This window comes from Heloderma suspectum, chromosome 2 (assembly GCF_057233095.1).
Source record: "Heloderma suspectum isolate Gila_16-S chromosome 2, 16-S_ref, whole genome shotgun sequence".
Lineage (NCBI taxonomy): Eukaryota > Metazoa > Chordata > Lepidosauria > Squamata > Helodermatidae > Heloderma > Heloderma suspectum.
The window spans coordinates 376100377-376115260 of NC_139459.1; the positions used below are offsets into that span (position 1 = coordinate 376100377).

At 47.8% G+C, this 14884-nt stretch overlaps 1 protein-coding gene across 1 annotated transcript in view; it reads right to left on the reverse strand.

The window, feature by feature from the left end:
• Positions 1-14884, reverse strand: part of LOC146356234 (uncharacterized) — a 943348-nt gene that overhangs the window by 487062 nt on the left and 441402 nt on the right. The window lies entirely within an intron of this gene.

The following is a 14884-nucleotide window of genomic DNA, read 5'->3' on the forward strand; positions in this document are numbered from 1 at the left end:
GGGAGGGGGAGCAGGATAGCTCTCAAAAACATGTGCTGACAAGGGAACAACCCAAAATGGCATCAGAGGGACAGACAGGCTTATACACTAAGAGAGACCAATACTCCCAATTGCCGTGCCAGAGTGGGTTGTGGTTAGGGATGTACGAATCCCTTACCAGGCTCCGCGCAGGGGGATCCACGGTGGGGGCGAGGCGCTCCGTCCCTCCCCCCGGAATCCTCCCTGGCTGGCTCTGCTCCGTGACAGCTCCGCAGAGCTGCAAGCCAGGGCCAGCCGCAGCCGGAGTTCCAGCCGCAGCCGGGCTGCTGTGGCTGCAAATGGCGCCCGTCGTAGCGGCCGCCATTTGCGTGGCTGCCTTTACCATGATAGTCTACGTAAATACTTAGGTAGCCTATCACGAAAAGAGGAGCGTCGCAAACGGCGTAGCGGCCGCCATTTGCATCCTTGCTCTTTGCCGTGATAGTGTACGTAAATACTTAGGTAGCCTATCACGGAAAGAGGAGCGGCGCAAACGGCGTAGCAGCCGCCATTTGCATCCCTGCTCTTTGCCGTGATAGGCTACGTAAATACTTAGGTAGCCTATCACGGAAAGAGGAGCGGCGCAAACGGCGTGGCGGCCGCCATTTGCATCCCTGCTCTTTGCCGTGATAGGCTACGTAAATACTTACATAGCCTATCATGGCAGCCTGGCAGGACGCAAATGGCGGCTGCTATGACGGCCGCCATTTGCAGCTGCAGCAGCCAGCCGAGAGACCAGCTGGAGCCGCTGCCGCCTCCGCCCCAGATAAGATTCATCCCAGGGGGCTGCCGCGGGGTGGCGGAGGGTGGGAGGCCGTTCTGCCATGGGTTTCGGGGGGCCGAATGCCAGTGCATTCGGCCTCACTGAAATCCGTGGCGGAATTCTCCACCATCCTTAGTTGTGGTGCTGCCTGCAGCCATTGTGAATATTCAAGCTGCTGCAGGTGGGCGCAGCGGCTTATCGTAACATCTGAACCCGGGCAGGGTGTGTTGTTGGCATGGTTAACAAACCACCCACAGTCCTAAAACATCCCATGGGTTGTGGGTGGTTTGTTAACCACGCCAACAGCCCACCCTTCTCGGGTTTGGGCATCAAGATAACTGGTGGTGACCGATTGACTGTTCGCAATGGCTGCCGTTATGTGTTGTAAACCATTGTGGCTTATATAACCATTGTGCCAGCAATCATGTGCGCCAGGCCAATGCATGCTTGTGTATGAGGTTTCATGTACTTCCCCTCTCCTTCAGGACACATTACATTTTTCCCTTTGAGTTTATGAAACAGCTGTTTTTTATTTGTTGCTAGCTGGCAGCCCAGTCAAAACTAAGCCAGCATAGATTACTCCGTATTACAACAGGCATCATTCACAACCATATATTGTTGTTGAGGAAAATGCTTCTTCCCCCTCCCACAGCTGTTTTGAGAATGTGAACATAAGATCATGAGAAGGGGCCTGCTGGATAAGACCCAAGGCCTAACTAGGCCAGCATCCTGTTCCCACAGTGGCCAACAAGAAGCCCCAATGGGAAGCCCACGAGCAGGACAGGAGTGCACCAGACCCCTCCCATTCATCTTCCCAGCAACTGGTACAGAGGCACAGACTGCCTCCATTACGGGAGGAAACACAGAGCCAGGCTAGTAGCCGTTGATAGTGAGGACTGCAGGTGTGATCCCCGAAGAAAAGGGAAGCCTGAGGCCTGACAGCTGAGGTCTAAATCCCGGTATTAAAACAGGTCCTGGTGCTCCAACCCTGTGTGCCCACCCTCCGCTACGCCGCTGGCTGTTAGGCAGTCACGCAACGGGGCAGGTGCCTGCGCTGTGCTGGACTTCCTGAGTTTGCACGAAACAGAAGGAAGAAGCCAGATCCTTGTCATCTGTTTTAAGAGGGGAGAACATGGTATCATAGCAGTCTGGTGTTGTTGCTTTAGCTGCTACTGTTTCTTTTTGTTGTTGTGTTTTTCTTTTGACTTACAGTTTTATATATTACCCACCTTGGGGGCCTTTCAGACAGAAAGGAGGCCTATAAATATTGAAATAAATAAATGAACACACAAACAAACCCAGATGATGGGGATTAAGAGAAATGTGAGCAATGCTGAAGCTGTTCTCCTCCTCCTCAGATGCAGACCATTGCACCAAGTGTCCAGAAGACCAGCATCCAAACGAGGCCAGGGATTATTGTGTGCCCAAGAATATAAGCTTCCTGGCCTATGGAGAACCCTTGGGGATCATCCTGGCTTCCTTTGCCCTGTTCTTGTCCTTCACCATGGGGTTTGTGTTAGCCATCTTCATTAAGTACCTAGACACTCCAGTCGTCAAGGCCAACAACCGAGACCTCTCCTATATTCTCCTTGTCTCCCTCCTGCTTTCCTTCTTGACCTCCTTCCTGTTCATTGGCCGGCCAAGCAAAGTGACCTGCCTCCTCCAACAAACTGCCTTCAGCCTCATCTTCTCAGTTGCCGTCTCTTTAGTGTTGGCCAAAACAATCACTGTGGTGCTGGCCTTCCTGGCCACAAAGCCAGGGAACAGGGTGAAGAGATGGCTGGGGAAGAGTTTGGCCAACGCCCTTGTATTTTCTTGTTGCAGCATTCAAGCTGCCATCTGGTTGGGGATATCTCCCCCATTCCCTGACTCTGACATGCATTCCCAGCCTAGAGAGATCCTACTACAATGTAATGAAGGCTCTGTGGTCATGTGTTACAGTTCCCTGGGCTACACAGGCTTCTTGGCTGCCATCTGTTTCCTCATGGCTTTCCTAGCCAGGAAGCTGCCTGGGGCCTTCAATGAAGCCAAGCTGATCACCTTCAGCATGCTGGTCTTTTGCAGTGTTTGGGTGTCCTTTGTACCCACCTACCTGAGTACCAAGGGGAAATACATGGTAGCCGTGCAGGTCTTCTCTATCTTGGCCTCCAGTGCTGGGCTGCTGAGCTGTATCTTTCTTCCCAAATGCTACATAATTTTATTGAGGCCTGGTCTGAATACAAAGGAGCATCTCATGCTGAAAATTAAAGATGGCCTCTGATCCTTATTCAATGCCACCAGGTCAGGACCAGAACCAGCAATTCCAGTGATGGCTAGGCAAACGTCCTGGAATGGATTCAGGGCTTGTTGATTTGTAGTGGCTTTGGGGAGTGGGGAAGTGCTACATGGATGCTTGGTCTGATCCCACATGGTTCTCCTGATGTTCTTACGCATGCCTCATGTTGATCTCATTTCTTGCAACTTTCAGTGACCATCATTGCCCCAGTATGGCCTTGATGGCTCGCTTGTTTGTCCTCTTTGTAACCATTTTCTATCTTCCAAGTCACCAAATGTCTAGTTCCTGTACCTTCCTTGTTCCCCTTTTTTGTGACTGTCCGTGGCTTTGCCATTTTACCATAGCTTCGCTTCTGACCAAACTTACATTATTGCTGTGCTATGGGGCTTTATGATATGCCCGCTGTCCTATACTATGGTTCCATGCTAGCAATATGAATAAAAGCTGATTAATAATCAAAGTATGCTTTTATATCAGGTTTTATGTATTTCCATTCTGCGCTTTACATTTTCCCCTTTTGGTTTATCAAAATGCTCTCTTTTATCAATTGATATCTGCCAGCTACCTTCACATAATGGGTTGGAGGCCATTTATACCAGGGAATTGAAACAATTAACTTTACCCTGACATTACGATAACATGAGGAGAAGCACAATGACTGACGAGCATGTCTCACAGTAATCGTTGGTACTTACTTCTGACAAGACATGAGTAGGATGAGGCTGCATGAGGATTGCTCATGAGTAAATTAGTGCAGCCAGAAATTGGGGAGAGCACATATGGCCTCATAAAGTGTACTCTAGTTCATGGTAAATATTTAGGGGTGGATCCAGGAACTGCCTTCCTTGAGAGGAAGGGCTCCATTCCTGGAAGGTCTGTCTATCTATTCTTTGGGGTCCTCCCTCCCTCCCTCCCTCCCTCCTTCCCCCCACACCACACAGCACCTCATTTAGCAGGGCCTCCTACCTGTTTATTGAGTATTTTCTCCAGGCTAGAGGGACTGTAATGAGAAGCAGGGATGGGGAAATCCTCTTTCGCCAACAAAGTTTGATCCAGCTTAAATCTGGATCCAGCCCTTAACCTCTGGCCTGCCACTGTTCTCACATATATAAATAAATCTTTACGTAGACTACCCCTGCCCAAATAAGGAACGCAAATGGCAGCGCCCATGGGGCGCCGCCATTTGCATACGTGCTTTTTTTTTTTTCAAAGTCACCTGTGATAGGCTACGTGACAATTTATGTAGCCTATCACAGCTGACTTTGGATATCTAGCCGTGATAGGCTATGCAAATTGTTACGTAGCCTATCACGGGTGTGGGTTTTTTTTTTTACTTTCCTTTTTTATTTTGTAATGGCGGCGGCGACAGCTGGTCGGGAGACCGGCCACTGCCCCCGCCCCCGCCAAACCGCCGCCAAACCACCGCCGGGACCCGCCGCCAAACCACCGCCGGGACCCGCCGCCGAGAGGGACATTCACCAAATGTAAGTCCCATCCCGGGGGGGGCGGGGGGCCAGCGGAGAATTTCCCCACCAGTTTTGGGGGGGCCGAATGCGTCTGCACTCAGCCTCCTGAAGATTCGTGGAGAAATTCTCCGCCATCCCTGTTGTGTCCTCTGCCTAATATCATCCCCTCTCCAAAACTGCCTACAGTTCAAAGTTTCCTGCAATTGTATTGGTTTCCCTCTCTAGTCAGAAACTTGTTCTATGTTAATTAATTAGTAGACAAAGAGACTGGATACCACGGGTTCCCATCTGTTCTTTCCCTACCAAATAAAGTCTGGTAATTTTCAAATCCTTATCCAAACCAGAGTTATCAATATTTTCATTATTTCTTTGATATACTTCCTCACAAGAAATCCCAGGGTGGTATACAGAATCATTAGAATTGTATTGTTTACATATCATTAAAATATTAACTATAAAGCTTAGACAATAACACAACACAACACGACAACATTAAAGCACCAAGGTCCCAGGGCCAGGTTCCTTTTCAAAGGACAGGATCCAGTGGGGCATTTACGCCCCCCCCCCAATTCTCTTACATCCGACCGGTTCCTTGGCACAGGGGGCCCCCACTGCCTGCACAATGGCAATTCGTGCTTCTGCAACAACCCACCACGACTGGAAACGCTTGTTTCTGGAAGGAGATGGATTGGCTCAGCTTGCAGAAGGGAGCTCCACCAACCTGCCTATTTCCAGGAAGGACAGTTTCCACTCATGTTGGGGTCAGTGCCCCATTGCACTCTGCCCCAAATCTGGGTGAACAAATATATATTTTAGATGTTGCCTTCAATTCAAGCACATTGGGGCCAACTGTCCTTTTCCAGGGACCAAATGCCAGAGTCAGGGTGCTGCCACCAAGCAGGCCCTGTCTGAAGTAGGGATGTACGAATCACTTACCTGTTCCGGTTGGGGCATCCGCTGGGGGGGGAGGGGCTCCGTCCCTCCCCCTGGAATCCTCGACTGGGGGAGAGGCGATCCGGTCCTCCCCCCCTGGAATCCTACCGGCCAGCTTTGCTCCGCAGTGGCTCCCCGCAGCAGCCGGCCATGTCCATCCACAGCCAGACTTCCGGCCATGGACGGGCTGCTACGGACACAAATGGAGGCCGCCATAGCAGCCAACATCTGCATCCTTCCAGGCTGCTGTGATAGGCTACGTAAGAATTTACGTATTCTTACGTAGCCATGGGCCACGTAAGAATACGTAAATTACGTATTTACGGCGCTTACCCATGGGCGCCGCCATTTGCGTATGCGCTTTTTTTTTTTCAAAGTCACCCGTGATAGGCTACGTAACGATTTACGTAGCCTATCATGGCTGACTTTGGAAATCTAGCCGTGATAGGCTACGTTAATCATTACGTAGCCTATCACGGGTGTGTGTGTGGTTTTTTTTTTAGGGTTGGCGGAGAATTTCTCCCCGAAACTTCAGGGGGCCGAGCGCCAACGTGTTCGGCCCCCCGAAGAAGTTTCGGGGAGAAATTCTCCACACACCCCGCCCCCCGCACCCCCCCGGGACGGGATTTACCTTTCCCGAATGTCCCTCCCGGCGGCGGGTCCCGGCGGCGGTTCATCGGTCTTCGTTAGGGGCGGGGGCGGCAGCCGATCTTTCGACTGGCTGCCGCCGCTGCCATTCCAATAAAAGTAAAAAAAAAACAACGCACCCGTGATAGGCTATGTGACGATTAACGTAGCCTATCATGGCTAGATCTGCAAAGTCAGCCGTGATAGGCTACGTAAATTGTCACGTAGCCTATCACGGGGGCATTTTTTTTTAAAAAAAAACTTTGTATTTCGCGGCCGGGCGAGGCGAGGCGCCTCCTCCCCGGCCTGAACTTCGGGGGGAGAGCAGCGAAGCGCCTCCCCCCCACCGCGGAAAGCTGCGAGACCAGGTAAGTGGCTTTCGTGCACTCCTAGTTTTTTTACATTCAGTTTCTTATTTCGCGGCCGGGGAGATGGGGCTCTTCTCCCCGGCCTGAATTTCGGCCGGGCGAGGCGGGGCACCTCCCCCCCTGGCCTGAACTTTGGGGGGAGAACCGAAGCGCCTCCCCCCCACCGCAAAGCAAGCTGCGGGACCAGGTAAGTGACTTTCGTACATCACTACAAGTCAGCCAATGTCCAGTTCTTGTCCCTTCCTTGGTACCCCTTTTTGTGATTGTCTGTCGCTTTGGCATCTTACTCTAGTTTGGCTTCTTGCCAAACTGATGCTATAGCTGTGCTATGGGGCTTTTTGATATGCCATCTGTCCTCTACTATGGTTATATGCTAGCAATATGAATAAAAGCTGATTCATAAACCATGTATGCTTGTATATAAGGTTTATGTATTTCCATTCTACTTCAGTATGCATTACATTTTCCCCTTTTGGTTTATGAAAAAGCAGTGCCTTGTCTTCAAGCACCGATGAAGCATTCCTTTGCTTGGAGACCTGGAAATTCCCAGTTGGAAACCACAGGAGGACCATAGGATTATCAGAACCTGGAGTCCCACCCACCTGCCCAGTCCTGAGACGTGTGTTCCCAGAGACAGACAGCATCCAGCTGCCACATTCCTTCGTTCTCCCCTGTTGCAGTCAACACACTCCAAGGTACCAGGCTTCAGGCTCGCTACTTTATTAGTTAATGACCAGCTTCCTTACAAATGCAAATTCTAGGAAACTTAGACTACAATGGAAACTGCTGCTCCACACAACTGCGAATATCAGGAGAGGAGCTGAAGTGGAACTTAGAAATGTTGCCAGCAGTTTGAACAATGACTTCTCAGCCAGACGAGCTTCGGAGGGATGCCCCACCCTTACAGTGGCTCCCTCCTACATAGGCTTTCACACGTAGGCAACCTGGTGGAGCGTCTGACCTCCATCTCTGACTTTTCCCACTTCAGTCTGCAATGGACCCTAGCATCCCTCAAGTCACACCCTTCACTCTCCTCCTCCCCCGAAACTTGGGTTCGCATGGAGGAGGAAAGGGGGGGGGCCTTCAGGCTGAGCCATCTGTGTGTCAAGCTCTTGGGAAGAAGGCTTTGCCATATGTGAGCTCACTAGGGAGGGAGCCTCCCCCGGTTCTGGCTGTTCCCATTCTGAATCTGAGCTGCTAGATATCTCCACATGCTCAGATTCATTCCTGACACCAGTGAAGGAAGGCCTTGAGGTGCCACCACCTGAAAGGCCAGTATGTCAAAAGGGGAGAGATGCACAGGATCATGGTTTAAATCCAGACAGGGAAGGAGAGAGGAACAATTCCTTACCCTGAGTGGTTTTTTAATTATTTTTTACCATAAAATATCGAAAAAACAGATTATGATTTATTTCATTTCTATACCAATAGAAATGGTATTAATCAGAGCGATCAGAGTGAGTGAAGAGGGTGAACAAACAGGAGTTTGCCAGGCGAGGTCAAAGGGGAGGTCCCTAACATTTAAAAAAAAAATATTTTTCTTGTAACACACACTTCTATACCAGTGAGACTCTGTTGTTAACCTCCAGTGAACAGAGGACAAAGCACAGGCTATCCCAGTACAATCAGAAAGCTAGAAACATAAAGGGAATAGAGTAGTAGTGAGAGACTCCTTGCTGCGCGGGATTGAAACCCAATGCCAGGATAGAATCTGGCAGCCCTGAATCATGGAATCATAGAATCATAGAAGAGTAGGGTTGGAAGGGGCCTATAAGACCATCATGTCCAGCCCCCTGCTCAATGCAGGAATCTAAGTCAGAGCATCCCTGACAGGTGGCTGTCCAGCCTCATTTTGAATGCCTCCAGTGTGGGAGAGCCCACGACCTCCCTAGGGAATTGGTTCCATTGTCATAGTGCTCTAACAATACAGAAGTTTTTCTTGATGTTCAGCTGGAATCTGGGTTCCTGTCACTTGAGCCCATTATTCCATGTCCTGCACTCTGGGAGGATAGAGAAGAGATCCTGGCCTTCCTCTCTGTGACAACCTTTCAAGTTCCTGAAGAGCACGATCACATCCCCCCTCAGTCTTCTCTTCTCAAGGCTAAACATGCCCATTTTCCTCTCTCTGAGTTTCCACCATGCACAATGATTTACACATGCAAATTGCCTTTTTTGCAGCCACATCACATTGTTGGCTCATATTCAGTTTGTGATCTACAACAATTCCAAGATCCTTCTCGCTTGCAGTATTGTTGAGCCATCTTGTAACTGTGCATTTGGTTTCTTTTTCTGAGGTGCAGAACTTGGCATTTATCCCTATTCAATTTCATTCTGTTGTTTTCTGCCCAGTGCTCCAGTCTATCAAGCTCACTTTGCATTTTGTTTCTGTCTTGCAAAATATTAGCTATCCCGCCCAATTTTGTGTCATCTGCAAATTTGATCAGCATTCCCTGCATCTCCCCGTCCAAGTCATTAATAAAAATGTTGAAGAGCACTGGGCCCAGGATTGAGCCCTGCGGTACCCCGCTCCTTACCTCTCCCCAGTTTGAGAAGATCCCATTGATAAGCACTCTTTGAGTCCGATTCTGGAGCCAATTGTGGATCCACCTGAGAGTTGTTTCATCTGTCCTACTTTTAGCTAGATTGCCCATCAAGATATCATGGGGCACTTTGTCGAAAGCTTTGCTGAAGTTGAGGTATATTATGTCCACAGCATTCCCACAGTCCACAAGGGAGGTTTGTTGTTGTTGTTGTTCAGTCGTTCAGTCGTGTCCGACTCTTCGTGATTCGTCTGGCAGGATTTGTTCTTGAGAAAATGTTGGCTTTGAGTAATCCCTGCATTGTTTCCAAGGTGCTTACAGATGGATTGCTTTCTAATCTGCTCCAGAATTTTCCGAGGTATTGATGTCAGACTGACTAGTCTGTAATTCCCAGGTTCCTCCTTTTTGCCCTTTGTGAAGATAGGGACAACATTAGCCCTCCTCCAGTCATCTGGGACTTCCCCCATCCACCAGGATTTATCAAAGAGAATAGATAGTGCTTTTGAGAGTTCATCTTCCAGTTCCTTTATTACTCTAAATGAGGTTTGAACTCATTTAAAGTAATTAGGTGTTGCGTGACCATATGCCTATCGATCTCAAGCTGCAATCCTGCCCCTTCAGCCTGCACTTCACCTTTGCCAGTGGGGTCAGGGACCCTCTTTTGGGAGAAGACTGAGTCAAAGTAGGAATGGAGCACTTCTGCCTTCTCCTTGTCATCTGTTATCATTTTGCCATCCTTATTTAATAGTTGAATCACCATTTCTTTTCTCTGTCTTTTGCTATGCACATATCTGAACAAAGCCTTTTTGTCACTTTTAGCCTCCCTCGCTAGCCTGAGCTCCTTCTCAGCTTTAGCCTTCCTGACGCCATCCCTGCAATTCTGTGCTACCTGCCTGTACTCTTCCTTTGTAGCTTGGCCTTCCTTCTACTTCCTATGTGTGTCCTTTTTTGTTTTCAGGTCATCTCTAAGCTTATTGTGAAGCCACATTAGCGTCTTCTGTTGCTGCCACCTTTTTTTCTTGTTGGAATTGTTTGTAATTGTGCCTTGAGAATTTCTTTTTTAAAAAACTCCCACCCATCTTGGACTCCTGTTCTCATTAAAGTCGCTTGCCATGGGACGTTACTCATCATTCTTCTGAGTTTATTAAAATCATCTTTCCTAAAATCCAGGGTATGCGTTTGGCTACACTCAGCTTTTGCTTCCTTTAGAACCAAGAACTTAAGTATAACATGGTCACTTTCCCCCAGAGTTCCCATAACTGCTACTTGGTCCATTAAGTCACCTCTGTTGGTTAGGATCAAGTCAAGGATAGATGATCCTTTAGTTCCTTCCTCCACTTTCTGTAGGAGGAAGTGATCAGCAACACAAGTCAGGAATTTCTTGGAGGGGCCATGTTTTGCAGAATTTGTCTCTCAACAAATATCGGGGAAATTGAAGTCTCCCATCACTACTACATCATGCTTCCTTGAAACATTGGCTATTTGCTTTTTAAAAGTTTCATCCTCATCTTCTCCTTGATTGGGTGGATGGTACTAGACTCCGTCCACCAGGTTCCTTTTATTCTTTGCTCCATTTATTTTAACCCAGATGCTGCCAAGCTCATCCTCCTGTATTTCTGTGCAGAGATAGGTATTTTTGACATAGAGTGCAAACCCACCTCCCTTTCTGTTCCTCCTGTTCTTTTTGAACAAGTTATATCCTTCAATTGCTGTATTCCATTCATGAGAGTCATCCCACCAAGTTTCAGTTACACCTATCAAGTCATAATTTCCCTCTTGTATTAAGAGTTCAAGTTCATTCGGTTTGTTTCCCATACTCTGGGCATTAGTGTATAGACATCGAAGACCATGTGCTTGATAGTCTGTCTTTCTTCCTACATGTTTGTGAAGACTATTATTGGGCACTATTAGAGCTGTTCTCTCTGTTGTGGTGCATGAGCTTTCATCCATTGTGACCTCCAACTTTACATCTCCCTGCCCCATAGAATTCAGTTTAAAGCCCTACATCATGAGATATAGATAGATGGGTATCTTAGTTTATGGGGTAAGGAGAATACACTTAAGATGAATACCATACCTCGAATTATTTATGTTATATGTGGGATCCCTATACTTATACCTGGCAAATATTTCCAAAAACGTCATGCTTTGTTTCCTAAATTCCTTTGGGGTTCCTTTCCACCAAGAATATCTTTGGAAAGGATGCAACTTCCAATTAAGGAAGGGGGGTTTGGTTTTCTAGATCTAGCTATCTCCCATGAGGCCTATTTGCTGACCTGTACCCAATTTTGGTCTTTTCCACTCAGATTAGATTTTCCACCTTGGTCAGTGTTGGAATCTTCTTGTCTGGAGCCTCTTTTTAAATGGATGGCATTAGGTTCTCGGCATATTAAGGCAGTGGGGGCCGCGGTGGCTTAGTGGTTAAGACGCTGAACTACAGACTGGAAGGTCGGCAGGTCAGCAGTTCGAGACCCGAGTGCTGCGTGACGGAGTGAGCTCCCGTCTTCAGTCCCAGCTTCTGCCAAAATAGCAGTTCAAAAGCAAGAAATTGCAAGTAGATAAATAGGTACCGCCTCGGCGGGAAAGGTAACTGCGTTCCATGCAGGTCGGTGTTCAGTCATGCCGGCCACATGACCACGGAAGCGTCTTTGGACAGCGCTGGATCTTCGGCTTAGAAACGGGGATGAGCACCACACCCTAGAGTCGGACACAACTGGTTGGGGACACTTTTACCTTTTTTACCTTTATATTAAGGCAGACAGAGATCCTCCCACAATTTTGGCAGTTAGAGAAGTGTGGCGTATAATGTCATGTCAATTACAGTTTGGCCCATTTTCCCATGCCAAATTGATTTTATGGGGAAATCCCAATTTCAGAATTGGAAAGAAAATGTTTTTGTGGAGGACCTGGGCAGATAAAATGATCTTTACCCTGGATCAACTAGTGGGGGTTGATGATGACTTTTTGTTATTTTCGACTGTGCGAGATCAACTTGATTTTCCTACTACAGCGGAATGGCAGTACATATTGTAAATATGATACAAGTGGTTTACAGCCGGAATAGAACAGGGAATTGGAACGTCTTATTTTGTTTAATCAATGCACCGCCATCTTGGCATCTTTATCGGATATTTCAACAGATCTTCAGTTACCCCTTATCCAACAAAAACTTTGGTTTCAGGTCTGTTGGATGCTGCAACATCTCTTTAATAAAGGCTTGTCAAATTTTGCTAAATGTTGGAGGTGTAATGCAGTTAATGCTTCCCTTATTCATATGTTTTGGAAATGCCCAACAGTTGCTTCATTTTGGGAGGAACTTATTATATGGATACATCTTATATTGGAAAGCTCTTTAATATTTACTGCTGTAAATGTTCTTTAAAATTACTTACCTCTTCTTGGAATGTAAGATGGACCTTTCGTGCCGTTTTGGTTGCTATAAGAATGATACCACGATACTAGAAGGATAAAAACTCACCACCTATAATGCAATGGATTGAAGACTTAACAATGCTACCAACATTTGAAAGCGTGGTAGACAGGCATAACTTGTAAATGGACTTATATGTGGACATTTCGTTGGCTTTTTCTGAAGTTTGTGTGTAACCTGTTTTTTTCCTTTTTTTCTAGAATATCGTAATATTTGAAGCTGAGGGTTTCAGAATATGTTGTTTTTTGTTTGTTTTGTTACATTTTCTGTTTGGTTTATTTTGTTAAAATTCAGAATAAAAAAATGGTTAAAAAAATTCATATGGCAAATGAATTTTATATTCTCTTCATTGGAATTAATCCAAAGGCAAAAATTGTTAACTTCAGCAATTTGTGTGAACACAACAAAAATGTCATCAGTAAGTCCAAACAGACTTAAAACATTTCTGCTATGGATTGATGGATGCATCCAGGCTGACAGAATTTTCTAATGCTGACGTGAAAAGATGAGCAGTTCTCGGGGCAGCCGGGCTGCCCATGGCCACTCCCTTAGTCGCTAGAAAAAACTGAGTGTCAAATGAAAATAGTTCTTTTCTAAACTGATATCAAGTAAATCCAGGGTGGGTTTTTTCTGGTGGAACCTACTGGAACTGACTTCCGCATTTTTTCTTCTATGTATTCGTTGTGGGAACTGAGTTCTGGCACCTTTTATTCCAGTTTTCAGTAAGATATGTTTGATTCTGCCCTTGTCCCCGAAATAGGGGATCACACCCAACGTCTTCCTGTGCTGAAGAGAGGAATGTAAGTACAAACTGGCCTAGCTGTTGGGCAATGGAACAAATGAACAATGTCCGCCAGAGGTATGACTGGTTATCTGCAAAAAATGAGAAACATGATTGCATTCAGTGCTAAAATGTTGGAACACTTGAAACTGAGAAGAATATGGGGATGGAAATATCTGAAGAGTGAGCTATGTCAGAGTATGACATCTCTGCATATGACGAAACACGAAAGCAACCGTTGCTCCTTTAAGGGAAAGATGAGTTGACCATAAAGAGTTCATGTCATAAAGCTGCTGTTATGTTAGTGGAAGAAGGGCTACTAGTCCTGAGGGCTTTGTGCTACCTCCAGTACCAGAGGCAGTGAGCCTACGTCCACCAGTTGCTAAGGAACATGGGTGGGGGTGCTGTTGCGCTCATGCCTGCTTGTGGGTTCTTGGTCAACAGCTGGTGGGCCACTGTGTGGACAGAATGCTGGACTACATGGACCCTTGGTCTGATCCAGCAGGGCTCTTCTTACGTTCTTAGCAGGCTGAAAAGAGATGAAGTAGAATTTCCTGACGGGAAGTTTGCGAGGAGCGGGAGAGGTTTTCCTGCTCTTGCCGGCCAGCTCTCTAGCTGGGCCAACAACCCACGAAACAATCGCCCTGCCACTGGGACGAAAAACCCGATGGGTTCTCTGGGTGGCTTATTTGTGCAAAACTACCTGTGACTGGAAAACCGCTTTGGTTTCAGAGGACACACTAAGCCACTCTGAGACCCCCATGAAGACATCCCACTGTAGCTTAGCGTGTCGTGTGAACGCAGTCACTAGTGTGGAGGTTTGTAGTTAACAGAGCCCCTAACCATTCTGTGTTTTGTGTAGGGATGGACGAAAGTCACTTACCTGTCCTCGAAGCTTTTCGCGGTGGGGGGGAGGCGCTTTGCTGCTCCCCCTGCGAAGTTCAGGCCGGGTGGGGGGAGACTTCCCACCTCACCTGGCCGAAATTCAGGCCCGGGAGGAGGCGGCTCGCCTTGCCCGGCCGCGAACTAAAAAGTTTTTTAAAAAAAAACAAACGCCCCCATGATAGGCTACGTGACGATTAACGTAGCCTATCACGGCTGACTTTGCAAATCTAGCCGTGATAGGCTACGTTAATCGTCACGTAGCCTATCACGGGGGCATGTTTTTTTTTCTTTTATTGGAATGGCGGCGGCGGCAGCCGGTCGAAAGACCAGCTGCCGCTCCCGCCCCGGACGAAGACCCGCCGAACCGCCGGCCAGACCCGCCGCCGGGAGGGACATTCGGCAAAGTTATGTCCCGTCCTGCGGGGGGTGCGGGGTGCAGGGGGGGCAGAGAATTTCCCCCCAAAACTTGTTTGGGTGGCCGAACACGTTGGCGCTCGGCCCCCCCGAAGTTTTGGGGAGAAATTCTCCGCCAACCCTAGTTTTGTGTATGGTCATATACATCCAGAGAGAGTCCCCTGTTCCTCTCTCAGAGAATAGTGTTCAATAGTGCGAAGTTCAGGCCGGGGGGGGGGGGGAGGCTTCCCGCCTCGCCCGGCCGAAATTGAGGCCGGGGAGGAGGCGCCTCGCCTCGCCCGGCCGCAAACTAAAAAGTTTTTTTTTAAAAAAAAAACGCCCCCATGATAGGCTACGTGACGATTAACATAGCCTATCACGGGTGACTTAAAAAAAAAAAAAAGC